This window comes from Engystomops pustulosus, chromosome 2 (genome assembly GCF_040894005.1).
Source record: "Engystomops pustulosus chromosome 2, aEngPut4.maternal, whole genome shotgun sequence".
In the NCBI taxonomy this organism is placed as follows: Eukaryota; Metazoa; Chordata; class Amphibia; order Anura; family Leptodactylidae; genus Engystomops; species Engystomops pustulosus.
The window spans coordinates 68,858,348-68,874,004 of NC_092412.1; the positions used below are offsets into that span (position 1 = coordinate 68,858,348).

Genomic DNA, 15,657 nt, shown 5'->3' on the forward strand with positions numbered 1-15,657 from the left:
ATGGCACACCATGCACACTTTACAGGCAAACTGCACGTAGAACAGTGTTTTAGTAAATGTGGCCCACAGTGATAAATCTGGCACTGCATAGGACACTGTCTTTGTAACATACTCTCCTACTAAGTCTATTTGGGACAATGAGTGCAAAAGACCCATAAAAAAAGCTCAGTGGCCACCCCTTCCAAATAGCAATGGGTCTGACAGTGGCCTAACAAAACACCAGTGAGCCCTGGTGCAAACTTTGGACTGGGGCCACATATGTCTCAACTTTCACTGCCACCCTGTCCTGTGCATTATATTTGGCAATAGATATATGCTACACAGACATAGTCACACTTTTTAATGAAGTGTCCAGCAGCCTCCCCCCACTAATGAAGCGTCCAGTAGCCTCCCCCCACAAATGAAGTGTCCAGCAGGCTACCCCACTAATGAATTGCCCAGCAGCTTCCCCTTACTAATGAAGTATCCAGCAGCCTCCCCTTACTAATGAAGTGTCCAGTAGCAGGTTTATATAGCTAATACTGTAATTTACCAGCCACATAGATATAGCTGAATTGATGTTTAGTTTCAGAGAAATGGGAATAAAATTTCCCAGAGATCCAAGGTTTAAATTAGGTTTGTGATTTAACAGGGCAAAACAGAGGACCCTATTGTGATTGTTGTACTAGTACCATATATAGCCTTGCAGAGTAAGAATATGGTACTTATTGTGTCACATAAAGTCCCTTAAAGATAATTAAGATGATTGTGAAACTCTGCTGATAATAATACAAACAATAGAAAACATACTTCTCCCTTTCTCCTTAAACTATTTATGTAGAAGACAAAGAGTCTCTATGTGGTCAGTTTTTGAGGAAGTCAAACTTCCCTTTTCAGAGCCTTGCCTGAAACATACATGGATTTGCTTTCATTTCCAGTGTTCGTGTCCTAAAACTAAGGACAAAGCCTTTCCTGGAGCCAGCCAGCCATGTCGACAGACATTAAGACAAAAAGTAAGAAGTCATAAGAAAAAACTGTACAAATCTAAGATGTTGTTGATTCATATAGTTATTTATGAATGTTCATTTATAGACTTTATTGTCAGTTATGGTCCCTTAAGTCATAGAACTGGTCCATAAGCTCTTAGGTGGCCATGTGGTGGTTAACGTTGCCTGAACAGCTCCTTAGTATTATTCCATACATTCTCCATACAGGGGCTGTATGTGTATGCAATGCTTTTAATTTAAAAAATTACTCTCCTCCTGGCACGGATCTAGCGGGACAGTCCCGGTTTACAGGCTCTGTCGCACTGTCGCAGTGGGAGGTATGTGCCGGGACATCAATTCTGCCGGCATCCTATAGATGCAAACAAAGCTGATTACAGTCTTAGTGCATGTGATGATGTCATCCCTGCTAGAAGGAGCGGAGCTGCTGCGGAGGAATGGGGAATAGTGTTTATTATTTTACTCTGGGGGCACAATAAGAGGGGAAGCTGCTGGGGGGCACTACAAGAGCAGGAACTGCTGGGAAGGCAGTATAAGAGGGGGAGCTGCTGGTTGGGGCACTATACGAGGGGGAGCTGTTGAGCGGGCACTATAAGAGGAGGAGCTGCTGAGCGGGGCACTATAAGAGGGGGAGCTGCTGCGGGGGGTGAAATAAGAGGTAGAGCTTCTAGGGTGGGCCAAATAAGAGGGGGAGCTACAGGGGGTAGGCACGGGGGAAATTATACTGGGTGGGGGTAGAGTAATTGGTGGAACAAAGGGCATGGCTTAGGATGTTAAAAAAAAAACATCTGTCCCTCTTTTTCTGCTACAGGTTGGGAGGTGCGTACCATAACATGCCTTACCAAATAGGAATAAGCCTATGCTTCTGTATGAAATCAGGAACGGAGCCATTATACAGCCATGTGCATTAGCCCTTATGTTTGCCCTATAGATTGGTAATTTTTCAGTGAAACTGTTAAAGCAAACCTTTCACTTTGTTTAATAGGTTCCACTCCAAGGAGTCCAACGTATTTTAACTTTCTTATTTACTTCCACAGGTTTCCGAGCAATCATAAGTGTCAGTTTTGGTGACCAATATGCTAAATAAACTATTTACTTTTATGTGGGTGTTCCTGGGCTGTAGCAGAAAGCCTGGCACCTCCTACTTGACTGTATCCTTTAATAGGTGTCTACTAGTAGGCTATGGTGGATACAATGGGGTTGGTTGTGGCGATGAAAGGTCCTATTTAATGCATGCAGTGTTGAGTGGGATGAATGCTTATCTTTATTGGATTGTAGTGTATCTAGCATTCACAGTCCCTCAGTTTAGAATGGAGTTTCTAAATATACCTAAGTAGTCACAACTATGTAATGTTGTCATTAGCTGGCGTCCCAGTCTGTCAGACATGTTGCTTACATGCTCAGCCTGCTGGTCCTTCTTATCAGCTCCATCTACAGACAAGCATAACAGCTCCAGTCTGCCTCAAGGAAGCAGAAAATATTTGGTGTAGTATTTATTCATTGCAAGAATGTAAATGCAGACAGACCCACCCTATTCGGATCAAAACAGTTTGCTAGAATAAAAGAATGGCCGTACCAAAGTATTCATAAATGCAAAATGTCTAGGTATTGTTCTAAACATACGAAAAAAGTCTAGATGTGCAAGGCTTCCTGGCATTGAATTGAGGCACCCGGCTGTCTCTGGGGAAGCAAGTTCAGGAATCAAGATTGTTTAGATTTTGGCAGTGATGGAGAATGCAGTCACGCACTCTGAACTGCTCTGAATTTGAGCAGAAGCAGGAAGATATGGTTAACTGTGTAGATTCAGGCCTCACTAGTACTTAAAGGCACACTTACAGCACAGTTATCGCCTGAGCTGATGACAAGCGAGTGACTATCACTAATTCCTGACACTACAATGCAGCTAATAGGGCATCAGTAACATAATATGACCAGGCAGATCTTACACACGTAGCTGACAGCATGATGTATTGATCCACATAACCCCGATCAGCTATTTCCCATGCAATGTAATCGCAACCTTCAAAAATAACTGATTAAAACCAGAGATACAAAAAAATGAGTTTAGAGCCGTCAGATTTGTATAATTCCCACAATCCCGACTGTGTTTAGAATATCACTGCTGCTCAGATTGTTCTTGTAACAAGCTGTGTTATTGCTAGCTTTTGGCTCTAGTCCCATCCACATTATATCTCCCATGTAATGAATTAAATATGGCATGTCTGTCGTATGGAAAGGCTCACAGAGCTTTTACATACCAAAAAGGCAGATAGGTCATTAAACAAGTCTGGCCCCATATTTAGGCTCCTGAGCGATTAAGCTTCAATCGCTTTTGTGTCATTTCTACTTTGCTTATAGGACATCTGTAAGACGTTAAGTTTAAAATTCCAAAATCAATTTTCATTTTACATTGTATTCTTCATCATCTGTTCCATATTTAGTTTTTAAACATTCAGACTTTCCTTGTACCTTATCTGACAAAACATTCAAATGCCACAGATATGGGGACTTGTCTATACAAAGTGCTGCTGGTGGGAAAATTATACCTGACCAACAGGGCCAGACAGCTGGGGGTCCTAAGCATACATGTGGGAGCCCACCACCAGGATATTCATGGTCTAGAGCAGGGGTCTCAAACTCGCGGCCCGCGGGCCAACTGCGGCCCGCGGGACAACATTTTGCGGCCCCCACCTGGAAAAGCACCGCCCGCCGTGTATTCACGGCGGCGGTCGGGTCGCGCTGCATGGAGAGGGCTCACGGGCTGAGCCCTCTCTATAGCCGGTAAGTCTTTGCTGCATATTGCATGGGCGCCGCCATCTTACCTGGGATCGCCGATCCCCCGGGGGCAGCGATCCGTCTCCATGGTAGCCTCGGGTCTTCCGAAGACCCGAGGCTATTTCGTTTTAACCCCTTCATTACAATGTGCTGATAGCACATTGTAATGAATGAGGAGGAAAATCCCCATATACTGCCATACTGTAGGATCGATCAGACAACCTAGGGTTAAAGTACCCTAGGGAGTCTGAAAAATAGTATAAATAAAAATAAAAAAAAGTTAAAAAAAAAAAATTATAATAAAAAAACATTAAATTTCAAATCACCCCCTTTCCCTAGAACTGACATAAATATAAATAAACAGTAAAAATCATAAACACATCAGGTATCGACACGTCCGAAAATGCCCGATCTATCAAAATATGATAACGTTTTTTACAATGCGTTTAACCCCGTTACGGAAAATAGCGACCAAAGTCGAAAATGGCACTTTTTTGCCATTTTGAAAAATATAAGAAAATCTATAAAAAGTGATCAAAAGGTCGTACAGTCCTAAAAATGATATCATTGAACATATTATTAAATTTCGCAAAAAATGACACCACCCACAGCTCCGTACACCAAAGTATAAAAAAGTTATTAGCGCCAGAAGTTGGCAAAATCAAAAAAAATAATTTTTGTACAGGAGGTTTTAATTTTTGTAAATGTATGAAAACATTATAAAACCTATACAAATTTGGTATCCCCTTAATCGTACCGACCCAAAGAATAAAGTAGACATGTCATTTGGGGCGCTCAGTGAAAGACGTAATATCCAAGCCCACAAGAAAATGGCACGAATGCATTTTCATTGCATTTGGAATTTTTTTCCCGCTTCCGAGTACATGGCATGTAATATTTAATACCATCATTATGAAGTGCAATTTGTTACGCAGAAAACAAGCCCTCACACAGCTCTTTACGTGTAAAAATAAAAAAGTTATAGATTTTTGAAGGTGGGGAGTGAAAAATGGACATGAAAAAACAGGAAAGGGCCCGTAACCGGTTAATCCCCTTCCCTCCGGTACTTGAAGAAGATGAAGTCGCCGCTCTGACCTGCACCTTCATCTTCTTCGATGGGAGGGACACGGGGAGGCAAGTACCGGGGGGGAGGGGGGGATGGAGTGTCCCTGACTGGGCTCAGTGCGGTAGGAGCTTGGGACCCCTCGGTGCACAGGACACGTTCATAGAGAAAACACGTCTCCCCGCTCGGGGCTTTCCTTGCGCTGGGAGACGCCATGACATTTGAATCTGAATAATGATATTTTGTAAGCGCATTTTGTGTGGAAAACTTGATGCGGCCCAGCCTTACCCAGAATCTACCTCCAGCCGCCCCCAGGTAAATTGAGTTTGAGACCCCTGGTCTAGAGCATTGAAGGGGTTAAGGAAGATAAAAACAGATTAATGAAAAGTCCATACTTTAGGTACATTGTTGCATCAGAAATATTCTAAATAACTTATACTCTATGTACATATTCTTTAATTTAGAAAAAGTGGTTGTGAAATCTTTTACATGACAAATAAAAATATATACCACGGAGTTTGGCTTCACTTTCTCTCCCTCTATTATGTCCTGCTTCAAAAAGGGTATTATTTATTTTCACACAAGCAGCACTTGGTATGAATAAGGCTACATTCACACGAAGGTATGGGGGATGTATATACGGCCGACGTACATCTGGCATATATACGTCCCCCATACACTTCTATGGGCTCACGGCCCTGTACGGGAGCGGTACGATGCAACACACATGCGGCACTGTACCGCTCCGTAGCCCGTAGAAAGATAGGACATATCCTATCTTTCTACAGAATACGGCGCAGTGTGCTATATATTCCTATAGCTGCGCTCATCCACTGCTCCTTTCCGCAGCGCCGATGTATGCCGTTTTTTTTAGATCATGCACTTTAGATAGGGGCGGCACAGTGGGTGAGTGAGTAGCACTTCTGCCTTGCAGCGCTGGGGTCCTGGTTTCAAATCCCACCCAGGTCAACATCTGCAAAGAGTTTGTATGTTCTCTCTGTGTTTGCGTGGGTTAGGTTGTTTAGATTGTGAGCCCCATGGGGACAGGGACCAATTTGACATGCTGGGTGCTGCGCTGCTTAATGTGTGTGTGCTATATAAATAAATAATTATTAAATAAATAATTATTATTTAGAGTCCCATATATATATATATTATTTCCTATTATTATTCTGGAAGGATTGTATTTTAGGGTTGTTAGATGGGGACACACTTGGATTACAAGTGAGCTATCGATTTACACGGTGGAGCTTCTTGTTATCCCTCTTTTTTTAGTCAGTGATCTATGTATTCTGTTTAGACTTGCTCTCCATATACTATGTCTTGTAAATTATATTTTATGAATAAAGTATCTTTTTATATATTTTGTATTTGAGTGTTCTCCTCTATTGTTGGTGGTTGTTCTCTTGCCTTTAGGGTTACATACAAGATCAGACCTGTATATTCTATAATTCTAGCTCCAGATAAAAAATTTTTTGTCCCAGTGACAACTGGATTTTCTAAATTTTTTGCTGTAATGAGACCAAGGATTATCAATAAAGCTTCATTACAGACACCTTACAGCTTATCATTGCAGTCTGGAAGTAAAGTTAAGCATCCAGAGAGCTTCACCAAAGATCAGTGGCCACAGGGCTTAGGGGTGGTCTTTAAGTCGGGTGTCCTTAAGTAGGGGACCACTTGAATTTCATGTCTGTATTCTCTGATAAAACTGAATCTGACACTGGATTTATTGAAGAGAGATTTATAAGATTTACTAAGCTAAGATGAGGAAAATGGAATTCTTGTTATTCAGGTATGGAGATGCACTTGACATTGGTGATAGCATGGAGTCCTGTAGAAGCATACAAGCTGTTTTAACACACATGTAATCTCCTACATTCTGGGTATATATATATATATAAATATATATATAGCGATACCATACAGTGTACAACATGGAAGTTCTATAGAGCAAAACCAGAGATGCAACCATTTACATGTCGTAAAGACGCACCATTGTGGCAACCATATACTGCTAGATTCCTGCATTCCTGTGATTAGAAAGTTATTTGTGCAGCCAATGGCCACTATGGGGCATCTTTATCATACGCCAGCGTATGATAGCCCCGCTGCTGCATGTTCTCAGCGGCATACATCAAGAGGTTTCCCAAGTGCGCAGGCGCGGGGACAGTAACGCCCCGCACCGGCCCACTCCCGGCCGTGCCCCCCCTTCACGCCCCACTGGCGTGAAGGTGGCGGATCGGGGCAAATAATCGTGAAAACTAGCAATAAGCTAGCATTTGCGATTATTTCAGGGCCTCTGCGCCACTGGTCCTGATAAATATCCCCCTATGTGTCAACAGAATGGTTATAGTCTAAAACCTGAAAAATATGGAACACTGAGGCTCTGTTGGCCCAGACTTGCTCATGTTAGTTTAGAGTACCGTATTTTTCGGCCTATAAGGCGCACCGGACTATAAGGCGCACCTCTAATAAATGCCTGCTAAGACATCTAGGTTCATATATAAGGCGCACTGGAGTATAAGGCGCAGGATCAAATGCAGCTGGGGGTTAATGCAGGGTGATGCAGCAGGGGTTAAGCGGTCTCCCTCTGCCCCTTCTCCTTCCCTCCTCAACCAGGGTGTTATTCCTGTGGGGTTCCCTGTGGCTCCTTCTCTTTCCCCTGTTACAGGGCTGTCAGGTATGGGGGATTTCTTACTGATGATGATGATTGCCTCGTGGTCGGCAGCTCCGGTCTCTCCGTGCTAGGGGAGGGCAGGATGGGCACAATGTTAGTTGTGGTGCCAGGGCACTTCAGGAGCTAGGGACCCTGTATACTGTGTGGGAAGGTGCAGGAAATTTCTGGGGATGGAGCTATTAAACACTGGTAAATGTACAGTACATCTTGTCTGTAGTACATTTCTGTATAAGTTCATATATAAGGCGCATCGGCCTATAAGGCGCACCTTTGATTTCTGAGAAAATTAAAGGATTTTTGGTGCGCCTTATATGCCGAAAAATATGGTATGCAAGTATAAATGGACAATGGTGTGTACGCATATAAAGCAATGTAAAACTGCCTCATGACATATTTCTGTACTTTATACTGTAGGTCTACTTTTTTTCAGTTCCTTAATATTTTATTCTAGACTTCCTAAAGGTAGATTTATCGTATACATTAGACCTACAAAACATAATATGGACTATCTGAGACAGTTTTTGAAACTATAAGAAAATAAAAGAACTTAGCACCCAAATTTATTAAAGTTTTCCACTTGTGTCATTTCTTTAAAATAATCTACTTAGTATTTAGTTGCTATTATTTTTGTCACTGGGAATGAAGCAAAATATATTTGCATTGAGATTTTTGCTAGCATTACCCAAGAGAGCGGCCTTACACTCCAAAATTAAAATGTAAAACATGTGATAGCTATTACACTGCCAGCAATGTTATATGTTGGCTGCAGAGATTCTAAAGACAATACTTTCCTTCAAATATTTGCAGCATGAAACAGTCTTCAGCTTTGGCCATGGGGTGTATCACTGGGCTGAATTACTCTCTAATCTACTACAATTCCCATGTGTCAGTCTTGCGCAAGTCTCCTTAAATTATTATTAGTTTCTAAATGCAGAATAAAATGCAAAGAAAATAAAAGGAAATAAAATAAATAAAAATAAAACAAAACCTATCACATTTATATGAGCATAGAAGATCCAAACTTAAATCTTACAACTACCCCCTTTGTATCATAATTTATAATTCTATAATCTTGAATTGTCATTGTTTTAAAGGAAATCTACTCTTAAAATCAAGCATGATGGAACACTTACTTATAGATCCAGTCATTGTGATAATGTTCTTATATTTTATCTATGGCTTCTTACCTTTTAAAATCAACTTTCAATTATGCTAATAAACCATAAGTGTTCAGTGGGAGGGGGAAGTGCTCCTGCATAGTGTAACAACCTGTGAATCTTCATCACGGAGGGTCTCTGACAACACCTCCAGAAGCCCTTCTGAGGAATTAGCATAATTTTAAAAGTTGATTTTAGAAGGAAGGAGGCCATGGATAACAAATATAAGCAGATTACTGGATTTTCTATGGATTTCCTTAAAATCTTCCTACTATTTAACCAGAACATTTATATTAATAGGGTTATTCTTAATAATAACAGAATAACATTGGTCAAACCATTTCTCACAGGAAAGCAGAAAATGAGACATCTTTATGTTTTTCTAAGCAATATGGCAATCTTTCTGGTCTACCATATACTGTATTCTACAACACTGTGCACACCTGCTAGGGATGTAATGGCAGGTAATACCTATTGACATTTACATCACTATTTCAAAGAGGCAATGGTTAGTAAATCAGTGACATTGGCCCAGATCTATTAAATTGGCTGCGCAAGTTTTCTAACATTGCACATAAAAGAAGGTGTTTGGGGCTTGAACATGTATTTATAAAGTGTCTGTGCCAGTTTTGTGTGGCGGCTGCACTGTGTCCGGCAAGACAGAAAAAATGTGCACCTAAAGGGGCGTGTAACTGTTTAATCGGAGTTTGCAACACATTTGATAAAATTGTGTAGCACGCTGTATGTTAAAGGTGCACCAAAAGTAAAATGGTGCCAACTTCCAGAGCAGTGCAGGGTAATTGAAGACCGTACACTAGTATTCAATAACCTGGTGCACCATGCACATTCGTGAGGCAAATAAATCGGGGCCATTATGTGCGGACCCTGCCCCTTTCCATGCACACGTAAGAATAGTAGACTCAACCTGCCAATATTCATACTACTAGATGATCCTTTGTAAAGGGGGCTGGAGACTGTCCCACAACAAGCATATATTGATTAAAAGAAGTACTTAGGATTTCAACTGTCTGATCTTATGTTTCTGCTTCTGAAAGCCATTTACTTGTGATATATATGAATTAAATAGCAGTTTTAGAATGTGCAAGGCCAGATTGATGCCAGATATATGATCCTGATGTTTTCTATAAAGGTAACAAAGTACACAGAATGTAAGTAGGGCCTAATTAATTCTTGCCAAGGGACATATATAATGCACAATTTATATAGTTGTATGCAGGTAGTTTATTTTGTGTCATTAGCAAAGGAAGTAAAAATATTGTCAATTTCCTTAATAGATACATTTGACTAAGCTTCTGTAAGGCAAATTATAGAATATGTTGACATCCAACGTGCCCAATCCTTTCACCATCTGCCTTCAGGAGAATCCCATACACATTGGGGCACATTTACTTACCCGCCCCGTCACGATCCCCGCCATGCGTTGTCCAACGAGGATTCGGAGCTGCCGCGATTCACTAAGGTCGTGCGTCCAATTTCCTGCATGTGTTGCTTCCCCTGCTGAGGTCCGCCAGAGTTCACCTTCTTCTTCCCGGTGTATGTGAGTGCTGATCTTGCGACACTATTTGCAATTTGCTTGCATGTGACACAAATCGGCGGCGTGGACGTCGGACAACCCGAATGATTCGGACAAACCGTGGAATCTGATCGTGTGTGCCAAAAACTAGTGGCAATTCAGCGCAAGATGGAAAAAATTGCAAAACCCAACAAAAATGCGGCATTCGGACCCTTAGTTAATGCGCCCCATTATATCATCATTCCAAGCCAATGTCATGATTAACAAGGCCTGAATCACTTAGCATATCAGGAACACAGGACATAGCATTGTGTATGTAATATACATAATTTTATACGTTTGTTTCTCTAAAAGCTAGTTATGGCACAAAGCTATAAAACTTATGACATCCAAATTAAGATATACCGGTACTTCAAAAATAAAGTATTTCAAAATCATTGGAAATATCTATAATAGGTACGTGTACAAGTTATCTGGTACATTTACCTCATGTCTGTTGAATCAGAGTGCTGGAAAACAGTACAATTTTTTTTCTCTCAGTTGGATTCATATAATAGTCTATGAAATTGTGCAGAGGTAGAGTAGGCCCCATAGGTAATTATGTCAAAGCTGTGTACAACTGAAACACTGTAGATTTCCAAGTTGGAAAATTATTTAAATTTTTATATGCTATATTTTTTTATGATACACAATCTTTTGCCTCCAAGAATTCTCTCAAATATCATTCTAGTGGCGGGTTTTGATGTATCACAAATGTTCCCAAAATATATAAAATGTTTGTTCTATGTGTGTGATCTAGACCTGTGGTCAAAAATAAATCTAACACAAACTATGTAAACGCACACGTGGCCCTATGTAAAAGTGATATGGATAGAGTGACGGACAAAATATATCCCTTCCTGTACAAGTGGGACATTCTTCCTAAATAAATATATGGTGAAGTGCAGTCATGTGCCTGAAGAGAATATATGTATATAGTGTATCCTATAGGCATTCTAGTGTAGAGTGAGTACTACACAAAGAATATGATAGAGATGTCTGTATACCATTTGTGAGACAGGCAGCGGATAGACATAGGCAGTGTGTTATCACATACGTCACACTGGAATGAAGGAAAGATTGTAGGCAGTGGGCAGCTGCCCTGTCTACAAGTCAGAGTTGAGACATTCGAGATAGGGAGTCAAAGTAGAAGACCACTTTAGTGTACGTTACCTGCACAGGGCTTGAGGAGCAGCAGGAGCAGCTGGAACTGGGAGGCAGATCATTAAAAAGCCTTATCCGTCCATTTAGATTTTGTTCGGCAGCTTTCGTCTGTGATTCCTTCTTCCAGCTGGAAGTTTCTTTCAGTGCCTGCTCATGGTTTTCATTATAAGTATGCACGCCCGCGTCATGGCTTTTTAATGTCTTTAGTTTCCTCTCTCTAAAAACAGTCCTTTTCTCTGGCTACCAATCCCAGCACTTCCTGTTGGTCTTTTTTTTGTTAAATACAGGATGCAACACATGACACAGTTCCCTTTTCAGCGTCCAGCCACCGATGTGAAAGCTCAAACTAAATGGATTAATGAGAAATGACTAAGAGGTCCTGGAGCTGCCATCTATCCTCATGATAATATCATCTGCATTGTATGTGGCGGGTGTATGCCTAGAGCTCCTATACATGGAGCTTCACTGCCCAAAGTGTTTATGAATGGCAACATTGTGGATTTATTTTTCCATCCATTTTTATGTTCTGGATGCTCATATACCGATCTTTACAGAACCTACACACATATATCAACAAATGATTCTGTCATATAATGTGAATAGAATTGCTCCTAAGAGGGAACTGGGTGAATTTAAACCAGATGCCTGTCAGCAGTTTCACCACATAGAAAATGTAAAGAAAATCCCACCACTGTGTAGAAATCACATAGTGATTATGGGGGCAGACACCACAATTCAGTCTGTCATCAGTTCAAGCAATACCTGGGCCCCTCTTTCTAATGTAATTGTCAGCATTCAGAGGTAGTGGATCACCTGGATCACCGCGGACAATGATGTAAGCTGACACCTGGGACCGGAGTCTAAGTGGCACCCGGTTTTCACCAGAGCCTGCCGCAAAGCAGGTTGAACTTGTTGCAGCACGACTTTGTCCGCGGTGGCGGCCAAGGCAAAGTACATAATCGTGAAGCAGAAGCATGGTCTGGGACAGGCAGGAGGTCGAAACAGGCAGTACAGGATCAGGGATGTCGCAAAAGGTCAGGACGGGCAGCACAGGAGGTCACAACGGGAAATCAGGATAATCGAAAGCTTTCTGTAAGGCTTTGAGGCACAAAGATCCGGCAGGGGACACAAGAAGGGGCTGGAATTTATCAGGGCAGGCAGCTGGCCAGCGACAAATATTGGCACGCTGGGCCTCTAAATTTTACAGAGCCGGTGCGCCCGCGCCCTACCAGATGGAAATGCGTGCTGGAGTACAGGCATCATGTAGACCGCCGCTGGAGCCGGGTAAGGCGAGATGCACGCTGGGGCACACGGGGGTACACGGATATGGGTCGCAGGGGCTCCCGTGGCAGTAATGACCCACATAGGCTAGAAGTGAGGTAGGTTCAGAACACGGACTGAGGGTGGATTCACATTGGCATGTGTATAGCATGTCAGTTGCGGATCTGTGCCGTTTTGTCTTTAAGGGTTTTAGCATTCAGTGAAAAAAAAAAAAGTGCAGTTTTCAAAATTTTCAAAGACAATGTGAAAACAATGGCTCAGTAAGGCATCCGTGAAAATCACTAAACCTTTGATGTGAAAAAGCTTCCTGATGCTGGATGATAAATCTGCTGCATCTCAGTCTAGGCTAAGGGTCCTAATGCACATGATGATGAAGGCCAAATTCAAGCTCCGATACACAGGGAACAAATCAGTTAATGTTCTTTTACATTTCGCTTTCACAGAAGCCGATACAAAGTTAATAGGGAAGCAACAATCACTACCATGATTTTTCCCTACTGTGTTCAGTTGCTGAATATTGGCAGTGCATCCCAGTTACATGAGGCAATTATCAGCATTCCCTAATTTGCCTAAAGTACATATCTATTGTAAGTTCCTGTGGCCCAAAATTTTACTTCACATTTGTGCAATACTTGGTGCATTTAAAGTATACATTTAAAACATTTAACCAGAAAAAAAATTGTGAGATCAGACACTGATGTCGGATGAAAGTGAATGGCTTGCAATTTTCCAAAGCAGGGTCAGTACAGGGTGTTTTGGAGCCCTAGGCGGACATGACCATTGTGTACACTCTTAATAAAATTTAGCACCATGACATACCCGACCCCCAGGAATATTGTATAGACAATACAGGCGGTCCCCTACTTAAGAACACTCGACTTACATACGACCCCTAGTTACAAACGGACCTCTGAATATTGGTAATTTATTGTCCTTTAGTCCTAGGCTACAATAAACAGCTGTAACTTTTATCAAATGTGTCTGTAATGAAGCTTTAGTGTTAATATTGATTCTTATGACAACCCAACATTTTTAAAATCCAATTGTCACAGAGACCAAAAAAAGTTCTGGCTGGGATTACAATGATAAAATATACAGTTCCGACTTACATACAAATTCAACTTAAAGGAAACCTACCACTTGTAGTGGCAGGTTTCCGATGGCAATACCGGGCACCAGCTCAGGGTGAGCTGGTGCCGGAGCTTTTAAAACGCTATAGCCGGCGCAGGCAGGTACGCGCTCGGCGCTTACCATGCACGCGGCTCTCATTCACTTCCTATGTAGCCGCGCGCACGGTAAGCGCCGAGCGCGTACCTGCCTGCGCCGGCTATAGCGTTTAAAAAGTGTTTTAAACCGCGATACCGCGGTTTAAAACACTAACTAAAATAAGCTCCGGCACCAGCTCACCCTGAGCTGGTGCCCGGTATTTCCATCGGAAACCTGCCACTACAAGTGGTAGGTTTCCTTTAAGAACAAACCTACAGACCCTATCTTGTATGTAACCCGGGGACTGCCTGTAGTTACAACCAGACACATCACAATTATGTAACGCCTCATGCACCTGAACATTGTTTGTGCGCCCCATACAGTGCCGGATTATGGGGTGGATTCCCGTCTTGTGTATGACTGGGGAAGTGGGAGGGTGTATAAAGATGTATAACTAGGATCGGGGGAGGCTGTATATATAGATGTTTTACTTGGGTTCTGTATACAGATATATTACAGGGGGGAAGCTGAATATACACTCACCGGCCACTTTATTAGGTACACCATGCTAGTAACGGGTTGGACCCCCTTTTGCCTTCAGAACTGCCTCAATTCTTCGTGGCATAGATTCAACAAGGTGCTGGAAGCATTCCTCAGAGATTTTGGTCCATATTGACATGATGGCATCACACAGTTGCCGCAGATTTGTCAGCTGCACATCCATGATGCGAATCTCCCGTTCCACCATATCCTAAGATGCTCTATTGGATTGAGATCTTGTGACTGTGGAGGCCATTTGAGTACAGTGACCTCATTGTCATGTTCAAGAAACCAGTCTGAGATGATTCCAGCTTTATGACATGGCGCATTATCCTGCTGAAAGTAGCCATCAGATGTTGGGTACATTGTGGTCATAAAGGGATGGACATGGTCAGCAACAATACTCAGGTAGGCTGTGGCGTTGCAACCAGAGATCGCGATAACGCCTCTACAAGCGTCTATGATGCTTGTAGAGGCTGATTTAACCCTCCAAAAAACCGCCAAGCGTATAAATACGCTTGGTGGTTATCTGCCGGCTGGGTGCTTGGCTGCCGGCGCTTGCTGCCCAGGATTGCAGCTCACGCCCGCAACACTCGGCAACACCCACAATATAGTGCCGTCCCTCCTCTCCTGCTGAGCTATCTTGAGGCTCCGATGGAAAGTCATGGGACCGGAGCACAGGTCACATGACGTTCTACATCAGCCGCGGGCTGAAGCAGTGAGTAGCTCTGCCCATCCCCCCCATGGCTGTGTGCGTTTATGTGACAGAACAATTTTTGCAGCCAGAGCAGCCCCTGTATACAGTGTGGGAGGCTGCAGGGAAGGTGCTATATGCATCCTCCCTGCATGACTCTGTATACAGATCACTGATAACAGTGATCCAATATACTGTTACCATTAGGTCACTGTTATCTGTGATCTATATATAAGTTTAGCAGGGAACACATGCGACCTTGTAAAAAAAATGTAATTAAAAAAACCCAAAAAATGACATTAAAAGTAAAAATTAAACAGTTTAAAAAAAGCGTTATGCCCCCAACCCCCCCCCAAAAAAATTAAATAAGTTTAGCGGTGTCAGGCATCAGCCAGGTCTATGGGGGAGGGGGTCCTGGGGGTGGAGTGTCTGCGGCCAGCGTCAGCTCTGGCCCGCTCTGTGGGTGGGGTCTGGGGCTCAGCGTCAGCCCTGGCCCGCTCTGTGGGTGGGGTCTGGGGCGCAGCGTCAGCCTTGGGCAACTCTG

At 42.5% G+C, this 15,657-nt stretch overlaps 1 protein-coding gene across 2 annotated transcripts in view; it reads right to left on the reverse strand.

The window, feature by feature from the left end:
• Window positions 1–11,653, reverse strand: part of ACVRL1 (activin A receptor like type 1) — a 53,874-nt gene extending 42,221 nt beyond the window's left edge. For both annotated transcript variants that reach the window (XM_072135204.1, XM_072135203.1), the window contains exon 1: window positions 11,402–11,653. The gene's annotated coding sequence lies outside the window, so the exon portion shown is untranslated. The remainder of the gene's footprint in view (window positions 1–11,401) is intronic.
• Between the last annotated feature and the right edge of the window lie 4,004 nt (window positions 11,654–15,657).